A 9,518-nucleotide genomic window follows, 5' to 3' on the forward strand; every position below is an offset into this window, starting at 1 on the left:
CTTCCTCAATGCCATGCTAATGTGGTAGCAATTGACACTGACATCTTGAATGAAGACGCTTTAATTTAAAGTGATAGTCAACCTTAAACATTTCAAGTTATGAAGCAAAATTCAGCCGTTTTTATCCATCTCAGGGGGCGGCCATTTTGCCACTTGCCGTCGACTGTCGATGACATCACAGTTGCTCAGGGCTCAGGCAATGTCCAATCACAGCTCACCTGTTTTCTGAAGCTGAGCTGTGATTGGGTGAGACCTGACAAATGTGATGTCATCTTCAGTCGACAGCAAGTGGCAAAATGGCCGCCCCCTGAGATGGATTAAAAACGGCTGGATTTTGCTTCATAACTCGTATTCTACTAACGTAATATTAACCAGAATTCTATTTTTAGACCAGTGGGGCTGAATAGAACATATTATTGTCAAAACAAAAACAAAAAATTGGGGTTACTTCCTCTTTAAGGGAATGTCAAGTTCCTGCATCTCACTAGTTACTAAACTGGATTTGTCATCACATTGTTTCCATTAAGTTCCTTATTCAATGGCCAGATCACACGCAAGCTTATTGTCCAAAATTAGTTACACAGTGTTTAATTAAACTAAATCTAGTTAATTGGCTGATTGATTATGCTGCCCGTATCTGACTATGTTGCAGTGTAAGAAGGATTAACCGAATGCAATTTAATTAGAACAGGTAGTGGTGGTCCTGGGTTTTGATTTAGTTTTGGGTGTTTATGTTGCCTTTTGTCTGGTTTTGTCTCCCCAAGTCTCGTCATGGTTAACCTCGTCCACCTGTGTGTCTCTCCCCTCCCCGTGTGTGTTGCTAATTAGTGCCCTCTGCCTGCTGTGTTTCCCAGGTGTGTCTCGTTAGTGTCTCGTTAGTGTTGTATTTAGTGAGTGGTGTTTGTTCACGTGTCGTGGGAGCAATGTCCAGTCCAGTCCAGTCCAGTCCAGTCCAGTCCAGTCCAGTCCAGTCCAGTCCAGTCCAGTCCAGTCCAGTCCAGTCCAGTCCAGTCCAGTCCAGTCCAGTCCAGTCCAGTCCAGTCCAGTCCAGTTAAAGGTGCTAAACTGTGTTTTGCTAAGCTGTGTTTTGCTAAGCTGTGTTTTGCTAAGCTGTGTTTAGTTTCCCTATGTCTGAATAAATGTTTGAAAACAAACAATTATATAAAAGAATCAAATGCATATGTATTACCCTTAAAAGTGAAATACTGAACTACACTTAGATACTGTGCAGTTTTTTCATGTACCACTAGAAGGTGCCTGTGTACGCACTACTAAACTGAGAATTACGGCCGAGCTCACCCGTGACTTCGAACAGGATAAGGATAAATAGTTTTTAGGATTTTTTTTGTTTTTTTTGTACTAAAATGCCAATAACTGGTGAAGACGACAATAAACGTTTAGCAGTCAAATAAACCTTTTTTTTTTTTTTTCTTCTTGCGATTGCAATTGACTTTACTGCACTGCTGCTTGGCCTCATGTTGCAACTTGTTCACATGTGTTTGATGAGTGAATGGATGAGGCCTGCATCAGCATGAGAAACAAACTAAAGCTTGGCCGAGAGGTGCTGCCATTCAACGCAGTCTTCGAACACTCTCTGAATGAATTGTTTCTGCGCTTTCCATATCGTGTCATGCTCTTTTTTTTTTCCGCCGTTATTACTTGGCGGATTTCCCACGTCCCCCTCATCCTCCTTCCATGGAATTGTCAAACATGATGATACTTATTACATTGGCTTGCCTCTGAAAAATAGTTAGGGTTACACTCTAGGCACATTTAATGCCAGATAGACAAAGTTGAGATCTTAGTCACAACTGTGGTAGACTGTAATAAAATAAGGCTGTTTTATATACAGATAAAATATTGCGTGTTTAGTATTTAGTAATAGTCTACTATTCCATTTCACAATGTGTGTGTCTAAAATCATCGTGTTTGCCTCATTCAGGATGTGTTTTTCTAATTTGTGCAGGTTGATGCAAAAAGGTTTGACAAGACGTGGACAGGTACAGTATGTGCTCACTTGCCATTAAAAATAATATATCATGTATTGCTATTTAGCTGCATCTAACGCAGTGCTTCTCAAATAGTGGGGTGGGTCCCCCCAGGGGGGCGCGAGGCTCCATCAAGGGGGGAGCGTTTGACCTCGGGGAACATGCTTTTTTATTTTGATTTTTTTTATTTTATTTTTTTTAACTCTCCTAGAATAAAGTGCAATTGCACCTCCACTACATTAGGAGGCAGTGGCGCTCTCATTATTGGCAGAGTGTGCGCAGGGAGCATTCGCTCGGTGGTGTAGGGGTTTTGTTTGCACTGAGCAAAAAAAAAAAAAAAAAAAACAGCACAAATTATTATATATTTTTGTTTTGCAGGTAATTTTTTTAAATATTCAATTAATAGTCAAAAAAATGTTTATAGTTTAATTAAGGATTTAATTTTATTTTTGAATTTCAGATGCACTTTAAATCTTTTTTTGTTAGTTAATAAAGCTATTCTTTGTTGTAAGTTGGTCCATATTTCTTTCTTTTTTTTATTCTCTAATACGTTAATACGGATACAGTGTTATGCAGAGGTGTTCTTATAACAATTTTATAGAGAAATGATACTATTTATAGTCGCGTGGGGGGGCGCGAGATGTTTTCTTCTTGCTTGGGGGGGCATGACGGAAAATAATTGAGAAGCACTGATCTAACGGAAGTGCCCACTGGAATAGCCATGCAACAAAGTCAGATTATCACAAGAAATCATTAAAAAAAAAAAAAATCTCAAAACTTAAATACTGAATTCTCCTGATAATTTCCATCACATGATTTTAGTGCATCAAGGCGTAGTAGCCTATTTTCAAAAAAAGAAAAACAAGACTTTTTGCAGAGAACTTTGCAGGCTTATCTACCACAATATTGCTAATAACTCAAATTGCAATGAAACCGAAAAAGTACAAACATGTGCGTGCGTGTCCCTCCTGGGCCGTCACGACCACAACCGCAATCTAAAATGAACACCACTGGGTGACTTTCGGGTCCCAAAGCCCCGAAGCACTGACATCATTCGTCATTCTGTTCAGCACAGGAAACAAATAACCTCCCAGTGTTTTTCTCCATGTGCTGCAAAAAAAATAAAAAATAACACGGATCATGTAATATTTTTGTAAAATTGTTTTACTGTTGTCTTGCAACGGACATTTTCGCCTTGATTAACTGAAGCGTTTTTATAATAATACCTACATTTTATTTTAGTAAAATCAGCCACTTGACAGACACGGGAATAAATAGCTGTGCAGTATATGGCGTTTAATAGCGTTGTTTACAACCCCACTTGAGAGCTGAGGTCATAGTCTTCACCCTGCCTGCTTGACTTTATCGTAGCAGAAAGACTTTGCTTAAACAAAATGCGACTATAAAAGGGAATTGAATTTAATTCATTCGTTATGAATGTTAGAAATGTCAATCTTAGCCCAAGGACAAGATGATTGGCTTAGCTAATGCTCAACTAAAAATGCATATTTTCAGTCTGTTTCATAGTAAATTTCGAAAAAAAATGATTCACTAAAAAGATGTACACTTCCAGTTGGCATTTAGAACTATGCATATAATATCGGTGCCATACAAAAGACTGCAAAAACACTCAATTTAAGAAAAAGTCCAGCCTCGCCATAAACAAAATCATTTCTCTTAAAGACAGCATTAGCATTTCGTTTCTTCTAAAAAGGTAAACATGACCGAAACTTGGTTGCCCGACTTGTGAGAAACTCAGATGAGGTATTATTTCAAGTGAGTGGGTTATGACTCCACTTCAGCAAGGACTAAAATAATATTATGTCACAGAGTTATGGGAACAGTTGTGCCGTGATCATACACCGCTGTGCTGTTAAAAAAAAAAAAAAAGTAAGTTTGACTCCTACAAATGAAATGTCACCAGAGGATGAAAAATCTTGTAAACTTAAAATAAAGCTTGTAAACTTAAAATACGTAGTGAGGATCCTTGTAAAAACATAAACAGAATGTTACAGGATTCCCACGGCCATCGTTTGTAGACGTTACAAAAATAAAAGCTGGAGCCAACAAAATTCCCGATGCTCCAAAAGGTGGAAGTGTCCTTGTTATTTGACCTCATTTGTGCAATTAAATTGAATTTTTTTTTTTCTGCAATAGGAATTACACATTTGCATGGTTACATTTAAATTTTCAGTTATCAGAGTAAAAGAAATGTAAAGAAATGAAAGTCACCCTCACCTGTAAAATACGTTTTTGTGCATTGGCACCAGTGGTTATTTTTGTTTTAGCCCTGGAGTTCTGCAAAAAGAACGTGACTCTTTTTATGAGGTGCCGTTTGAGCCATAAGTCAGGATTAGCTCTCACACATATAACTGAAATGCTATGATAAACACTAATGAAAAGAATTTTGCTCATATATATACTCAGTCATTATTTATACATTCAAAATGCAACTCAAAGTGCTGGACATCCATAATACAATAAAAGGTAAAAAAATAAAGAAAAAGCCCCACCCACATCCCCATGATCGTACCACATGCATTCTTTCATGAAACATGAAAAGTGACAAAGCCGTTTGTTTTGTTTGCATTATTGTCATAATCTACGGAAGCGTATTGCATTCACTTGAAAAGGAAAAAATCCTGTTTTTCTGACAAATTTTTTGGGGAGCTTTGTTTTTTTTTGAGTATTTTTTTCTGTTTTTCAGATTTTTTTTTTCTGTCATAAAAAAAAATAAAAAATTCAGAAAAACAGGAAAAAAAATTACTCCGAAAAACAGAAGTCGGCGTTCTGTTTTTCGGAATATTTTTTTTTCTGTTTTTTGGATTTTTTTTTTATGTTTTTTTGTTTAATTTATTTTTTTTTAATGTTTTTCCCCCTGTTTTTTAGAATATTTTTTTCACCCGTTTTTGGGAATATATATATATATATATATATATATATATATATATGTGTATATATGTCATAAAAATATTCAGGAAAAACAGGAAAAAAAAAAAAAAAAACTCCCAAAAAAAATTGTCAGAAAAAGTTGTTTTTTTGGGGGGGGGTTTCCCCAAGTGAATGCAATGCGCTTCCGTAATAATCTTAGTTATAACGTACTGATTTGTTTTCACCACATTTGATTTGTATAATTTAGTAAAATCTTTTGTAGTGAATGTAGATAAACTGTCTTTCAAATTAATTCATGGTTCAATTACCTTTTAATTTAGTAAGCGTAACCTATAAGATAACATTACATATTCTGTATAATACACCTGATATTGTTGACTGTAATACTGTAAGACTGTAAGATCAAGTTGCTGCTTATTTGTTTAAAAAAAAAATACATGGGAAGAAGACCTTGGGGAGAAAAAAAAAAAAAAGAACCACAATTAGATTCTTTTGAAAATCATTTCTCTCTACTCCTGTTGACACTGCATGCTAATAAGACTTTTCAACACGCATGTTCTCGGTCTGCCACACCCCCTCCGACGTGCACACATACATCGAGAGACCCAGTGGGTGGTCAGTGGCGCGATGGAGCTCCAGATGTTCACGACGCCCTCACATCTGCAAGCGATCTCTGCGAAAAGCACCTTCCCGTTTCCGTCTTTCCCTCCTCTTCTCGTATCCCCCCGACGTTTGCGCGCGCATCAGGACGGTCTCGCCCTCCGCCGGCTGCACAGGCCTTCCATTGTCACCTAATTAAACGTGGGCCACTTTCACTCAACTGCGGCCAACGGCAATAATAAATGCAACCCCCCCGACAACCTTTCCCCACCCTTAAACTATCAACTGTTTTGCAATGTTTGCTGTTGAAGACGCTTGAGACAGGAATCCCTGGACACGCGCACTTCAGCTTTTTTATATACGGTCACGTTTTGTTTGAATGCAATCTCTTTGACTGGATACTTTTTTTTTTTTTTTTTTATGTTATCTTTGTATATGTTACAATATCCTTACTATATCCTTAGCCTGAAATCTCTAAAGTCCCTTCTACCATGTGACTTGCAGGCCAGCATACATACAGACAACTATGTGAAACTGCCTATTTTTGGCAAGACTGATGGTTAGCCTCCCTGAGGACCATATTAGGACTTTTATTCTGAAATAGCAAGGAGTTTAAAAAGATGGTATTTCGAGGCTCCTTCAAAGCCGATATGTGGAATGTGTGATGTTGAACGAGGCACCATCTCCAAAGCGCTTTGTAATCCACTGAAAGTCTCAAGTATGCGAGATGGAGCAGATGTAGGATCCATCTTGTTGTCACGCAAAGGAGAAGTTTTTGGATGATGATGATTAGTTGCAGAAAATGAAGACAATTCACAAACATATTTAGCCATCAGACATGCTCAAGAATGTTATGACGTTTATCACATAATCTTGCGTGTGCGTCCATTTTTTTGGCCAACTCACACCGGCGGTCCGACAGCTCCGTCGCCGACCACTTCCCGCCGTGTCTCGCGTGAACGCGCGCGATCTTAAAAACAACGACAAACACACAGAAAGTCTGTGTTCAACAGAGAAGCAGAAAGAGAGGTGGACTTTTATTATTTTGTGGCTTTCCACCTCCAATATAAACCTCTCCTCGTCCATGTTCGCGGGTGTCTAAACCGTGAATGAGCACCTCGCACGTTGACTCCAGGCCCGGCTACGCCCACATCACGTTTTGCTAACATGCTTGCGATTATAGGAGCTGGCGAGTGTTTTATTTTGAAAGGTAACCGGACATGTATTAATGAAACTGCGTCGGTCTTCCTGTCCCGCACGATGTGTTTTGCGCTAACTTGCCATTTGCCGGAGGCCTACCGATGCGGTATCCGGCAAAAATAGAAATAATAGGTCTATCGTTGCGGAAGGGCTACGGCACGTCGCAGCTGAGACGCAGTCGACACGCAACGCACACGCAAACGGTGTAAATGGGCTCTTTGCACAAATCCGCTACTTCCTGAACTCAACACCAGTCCTTCATTTCCTGTCTTTCATGAGTGGACAAGCTGATTAATCCAGGTGTGCTTGATCTCAGTAACTACAACAACATTGGCCAGACGCACCTGGATTAATCAGTTTGTCCACTCGTGAAAGACAGGAAACAGAAACGTGATATTCAGTTCTGGAAGTAGTTGAGCTGCGCAAAGAGCACATTGCACTATTCGAATGAATGGAATCCAATTGGTTTGCGTCGCCGGAACGCAACGCAGCAGCATAAATCCCGGGTAAGATTATTCTATCTTTTACCTGTTTTAAGTTTGTTTTTTTTTCCTCTGGCACTTTGTCATGTAGAGACAATATGTTTCATAATAGTGAGATGAGCTTATTTGGCTGCATGTGATGGACAAAATACTGAAGATTCAATGTAAATAAATAAATAAATAAATAAATAAATCAGTGTAAAAAAAAACAAGTTGTTCTGTAAGGTTGTTTACATTTTATTTTATTTTTTTTTACTGAATTTCCCTGCCAATTTTTCCCCCGTAAAAACAACAGATTTTTTATTTTATTTTTTTATTTTTATTTATTTTTTTATTTTTTTACAGTGCAATACTCCAAACAAACGTTCACCAAATTCCTACCAATTAGTCTAATTTAATATTTCAAACCAGCACATAAACACTACTTTATAATGTCGTGATAATAGTTTTGGATGTAATTGGCTTTGGTTTAACGCCTTCAACAAAAATATTACTGTGAGTCATCCATCTTTTAACACATCAGCTCGAAGTTTTCATCAAGATACAGGACACTGTGACCCCCACATGCTGTCCAAGATACACAATCTCCACGTCAACAGTTGTAAGCAAAAACCGTAGTCAGACCTTTTCACACTCACGTCTGTCAGAGTGCAGCTATCCAAGACTCCCTGTAATCCACTTTCCTTTCTTGCTAGTCAAGCATGCAAGGATGTAAGTTAATACTGCAACACCAAGGTCTGCTTCATCTGGGTCTAAAAGGTTGATTTGGCGAATTTGCAGCTTTATTTTAACAGATTATTAGAACATACAGAATGTTTTTGCAAAAGCGTGTTAGGTCAGACCCCAGCTGAAGATGAAAATTGGCAGACGCTTGACGTTTTCACCGGCGCGTGTAATCGATCTGCACAGTTTAATTCAAGGGTGTCAAACATAAGGCCCGCGGGCCGGATAAGGCCCACAGAGGTTTAGTTCAGGCCCGCGAGATGATTTTGTAAAAAAAAAAAAAAAAAAAAAAGTTTTTTGTTGAAATTTTTTTTGTTTTTTTTTCCTTCTTAGAAAAAAAGGAAAATTGTAATGTCGGTTACGGTTTGTTTAATTATTATTCTTATTATTCTTATTCTTATTATTTTATTCTATTTTTTTAAATCATAGACCGACAAACGTGTTAAATAAGACACAAATTCAGTTATTATTGGTAACAAATAGATATGACAAGGATTAGCGTCATTAACTGTGCCACGCAATGCATTCTGGGAGCAATATATATGTAAGCAGGTAGATTTATCACGTTCAGGACTCTGTGTTGCCGCTTTCCATTTGCACTTTTTTTTTTTTTTATTGGAACAATATGATTACAGTTGAAGTCCGTAATTTAGGGCTGGCACACAAATAGCGAAAATCTGCGTATAATTGACGGCAATCTTTTTTTAAGTTGTATACCATTATTTTACCAATGCGGCCCGCTTGGTAATATATTTTCCTCCGTGTGGCCCCTGAGCTAACCTGAGTTTGACACCCCTGGTTTAATTCATGGGTTAAAGGAGCGACGCTCAGTGGCTTCTGACAAAGTACAGTACAGCCACGATTCTAAACAAGTTGTGCAACGGTGCAAAATATAAATGGAAACATGATGCGGTGATTTATGTCTATGGCACATCGGATTCTACAACCACAATAATAACACATTTTTCAATAAAGTGCCAAGGGAACAAAACAATGGCTTTTGTGATGAGCAGCAGATTTCGTCATTTATCATTGTCAAAACTGGGATCCACAAAAGACAGCAACAAAATGAATTTCATATACCTCTAATATTGGCTTTCAGAAGATTATGACTCTCATTCAGTTAGGTTTAATGAAGAATTTTGGGGGATAAATTTTACTTCAGAGAAGTTTTAGAATAGAGTAGATTAATCATACTTTTTTAACTTTACAAAACAAAAAATGACATTCCATACCCACACCAAAAAAATTGAATTTTTTTTCCCCCAATCATAATTAGCATAATCAGTCTTTAAAAAAAAAAAAAAAAAAACATGAACTTGTGCTGTTTAATTTATGAACCTTGTGGCTTTATTTTCGTTATAGATGTCATTTATTATTACGTTTTAATGGGCAATGTCTGAAATTGCACTTTCTGGTTTCATATTCTGTTTATGAATCAGAAGTTACACACCATTTACTCAGTACCTGATTATTTTGCATGTTGCTGTATTGTAAAGTTAAAGTACTCTTGAGTGCAGTTATTGGTTACTCTGCCCGCCTCTGCAAGTGTGCATAATGTAGCATGTATATTGACCACTATTAAAAAAAATAATAATAAAAATCCATAAAGTGACTTCAACTTGATGCCGGC

The sequence above is a fragment of the Festucalex cinctus genome, chromosome 16, assembly GCF_051991245.1.
Source record: "Festucalex cinctus isolate MCC-2025b chromosome 16, RoL_Fcin_1.0, whole genome shotgun sequence".
Lineage (NCBI taxonomy): Eukaryota > Metazoa > Chordata > Actinopteri > Syngnathiformes > Syngnathidae > Festucalex > Festucalex cinctus.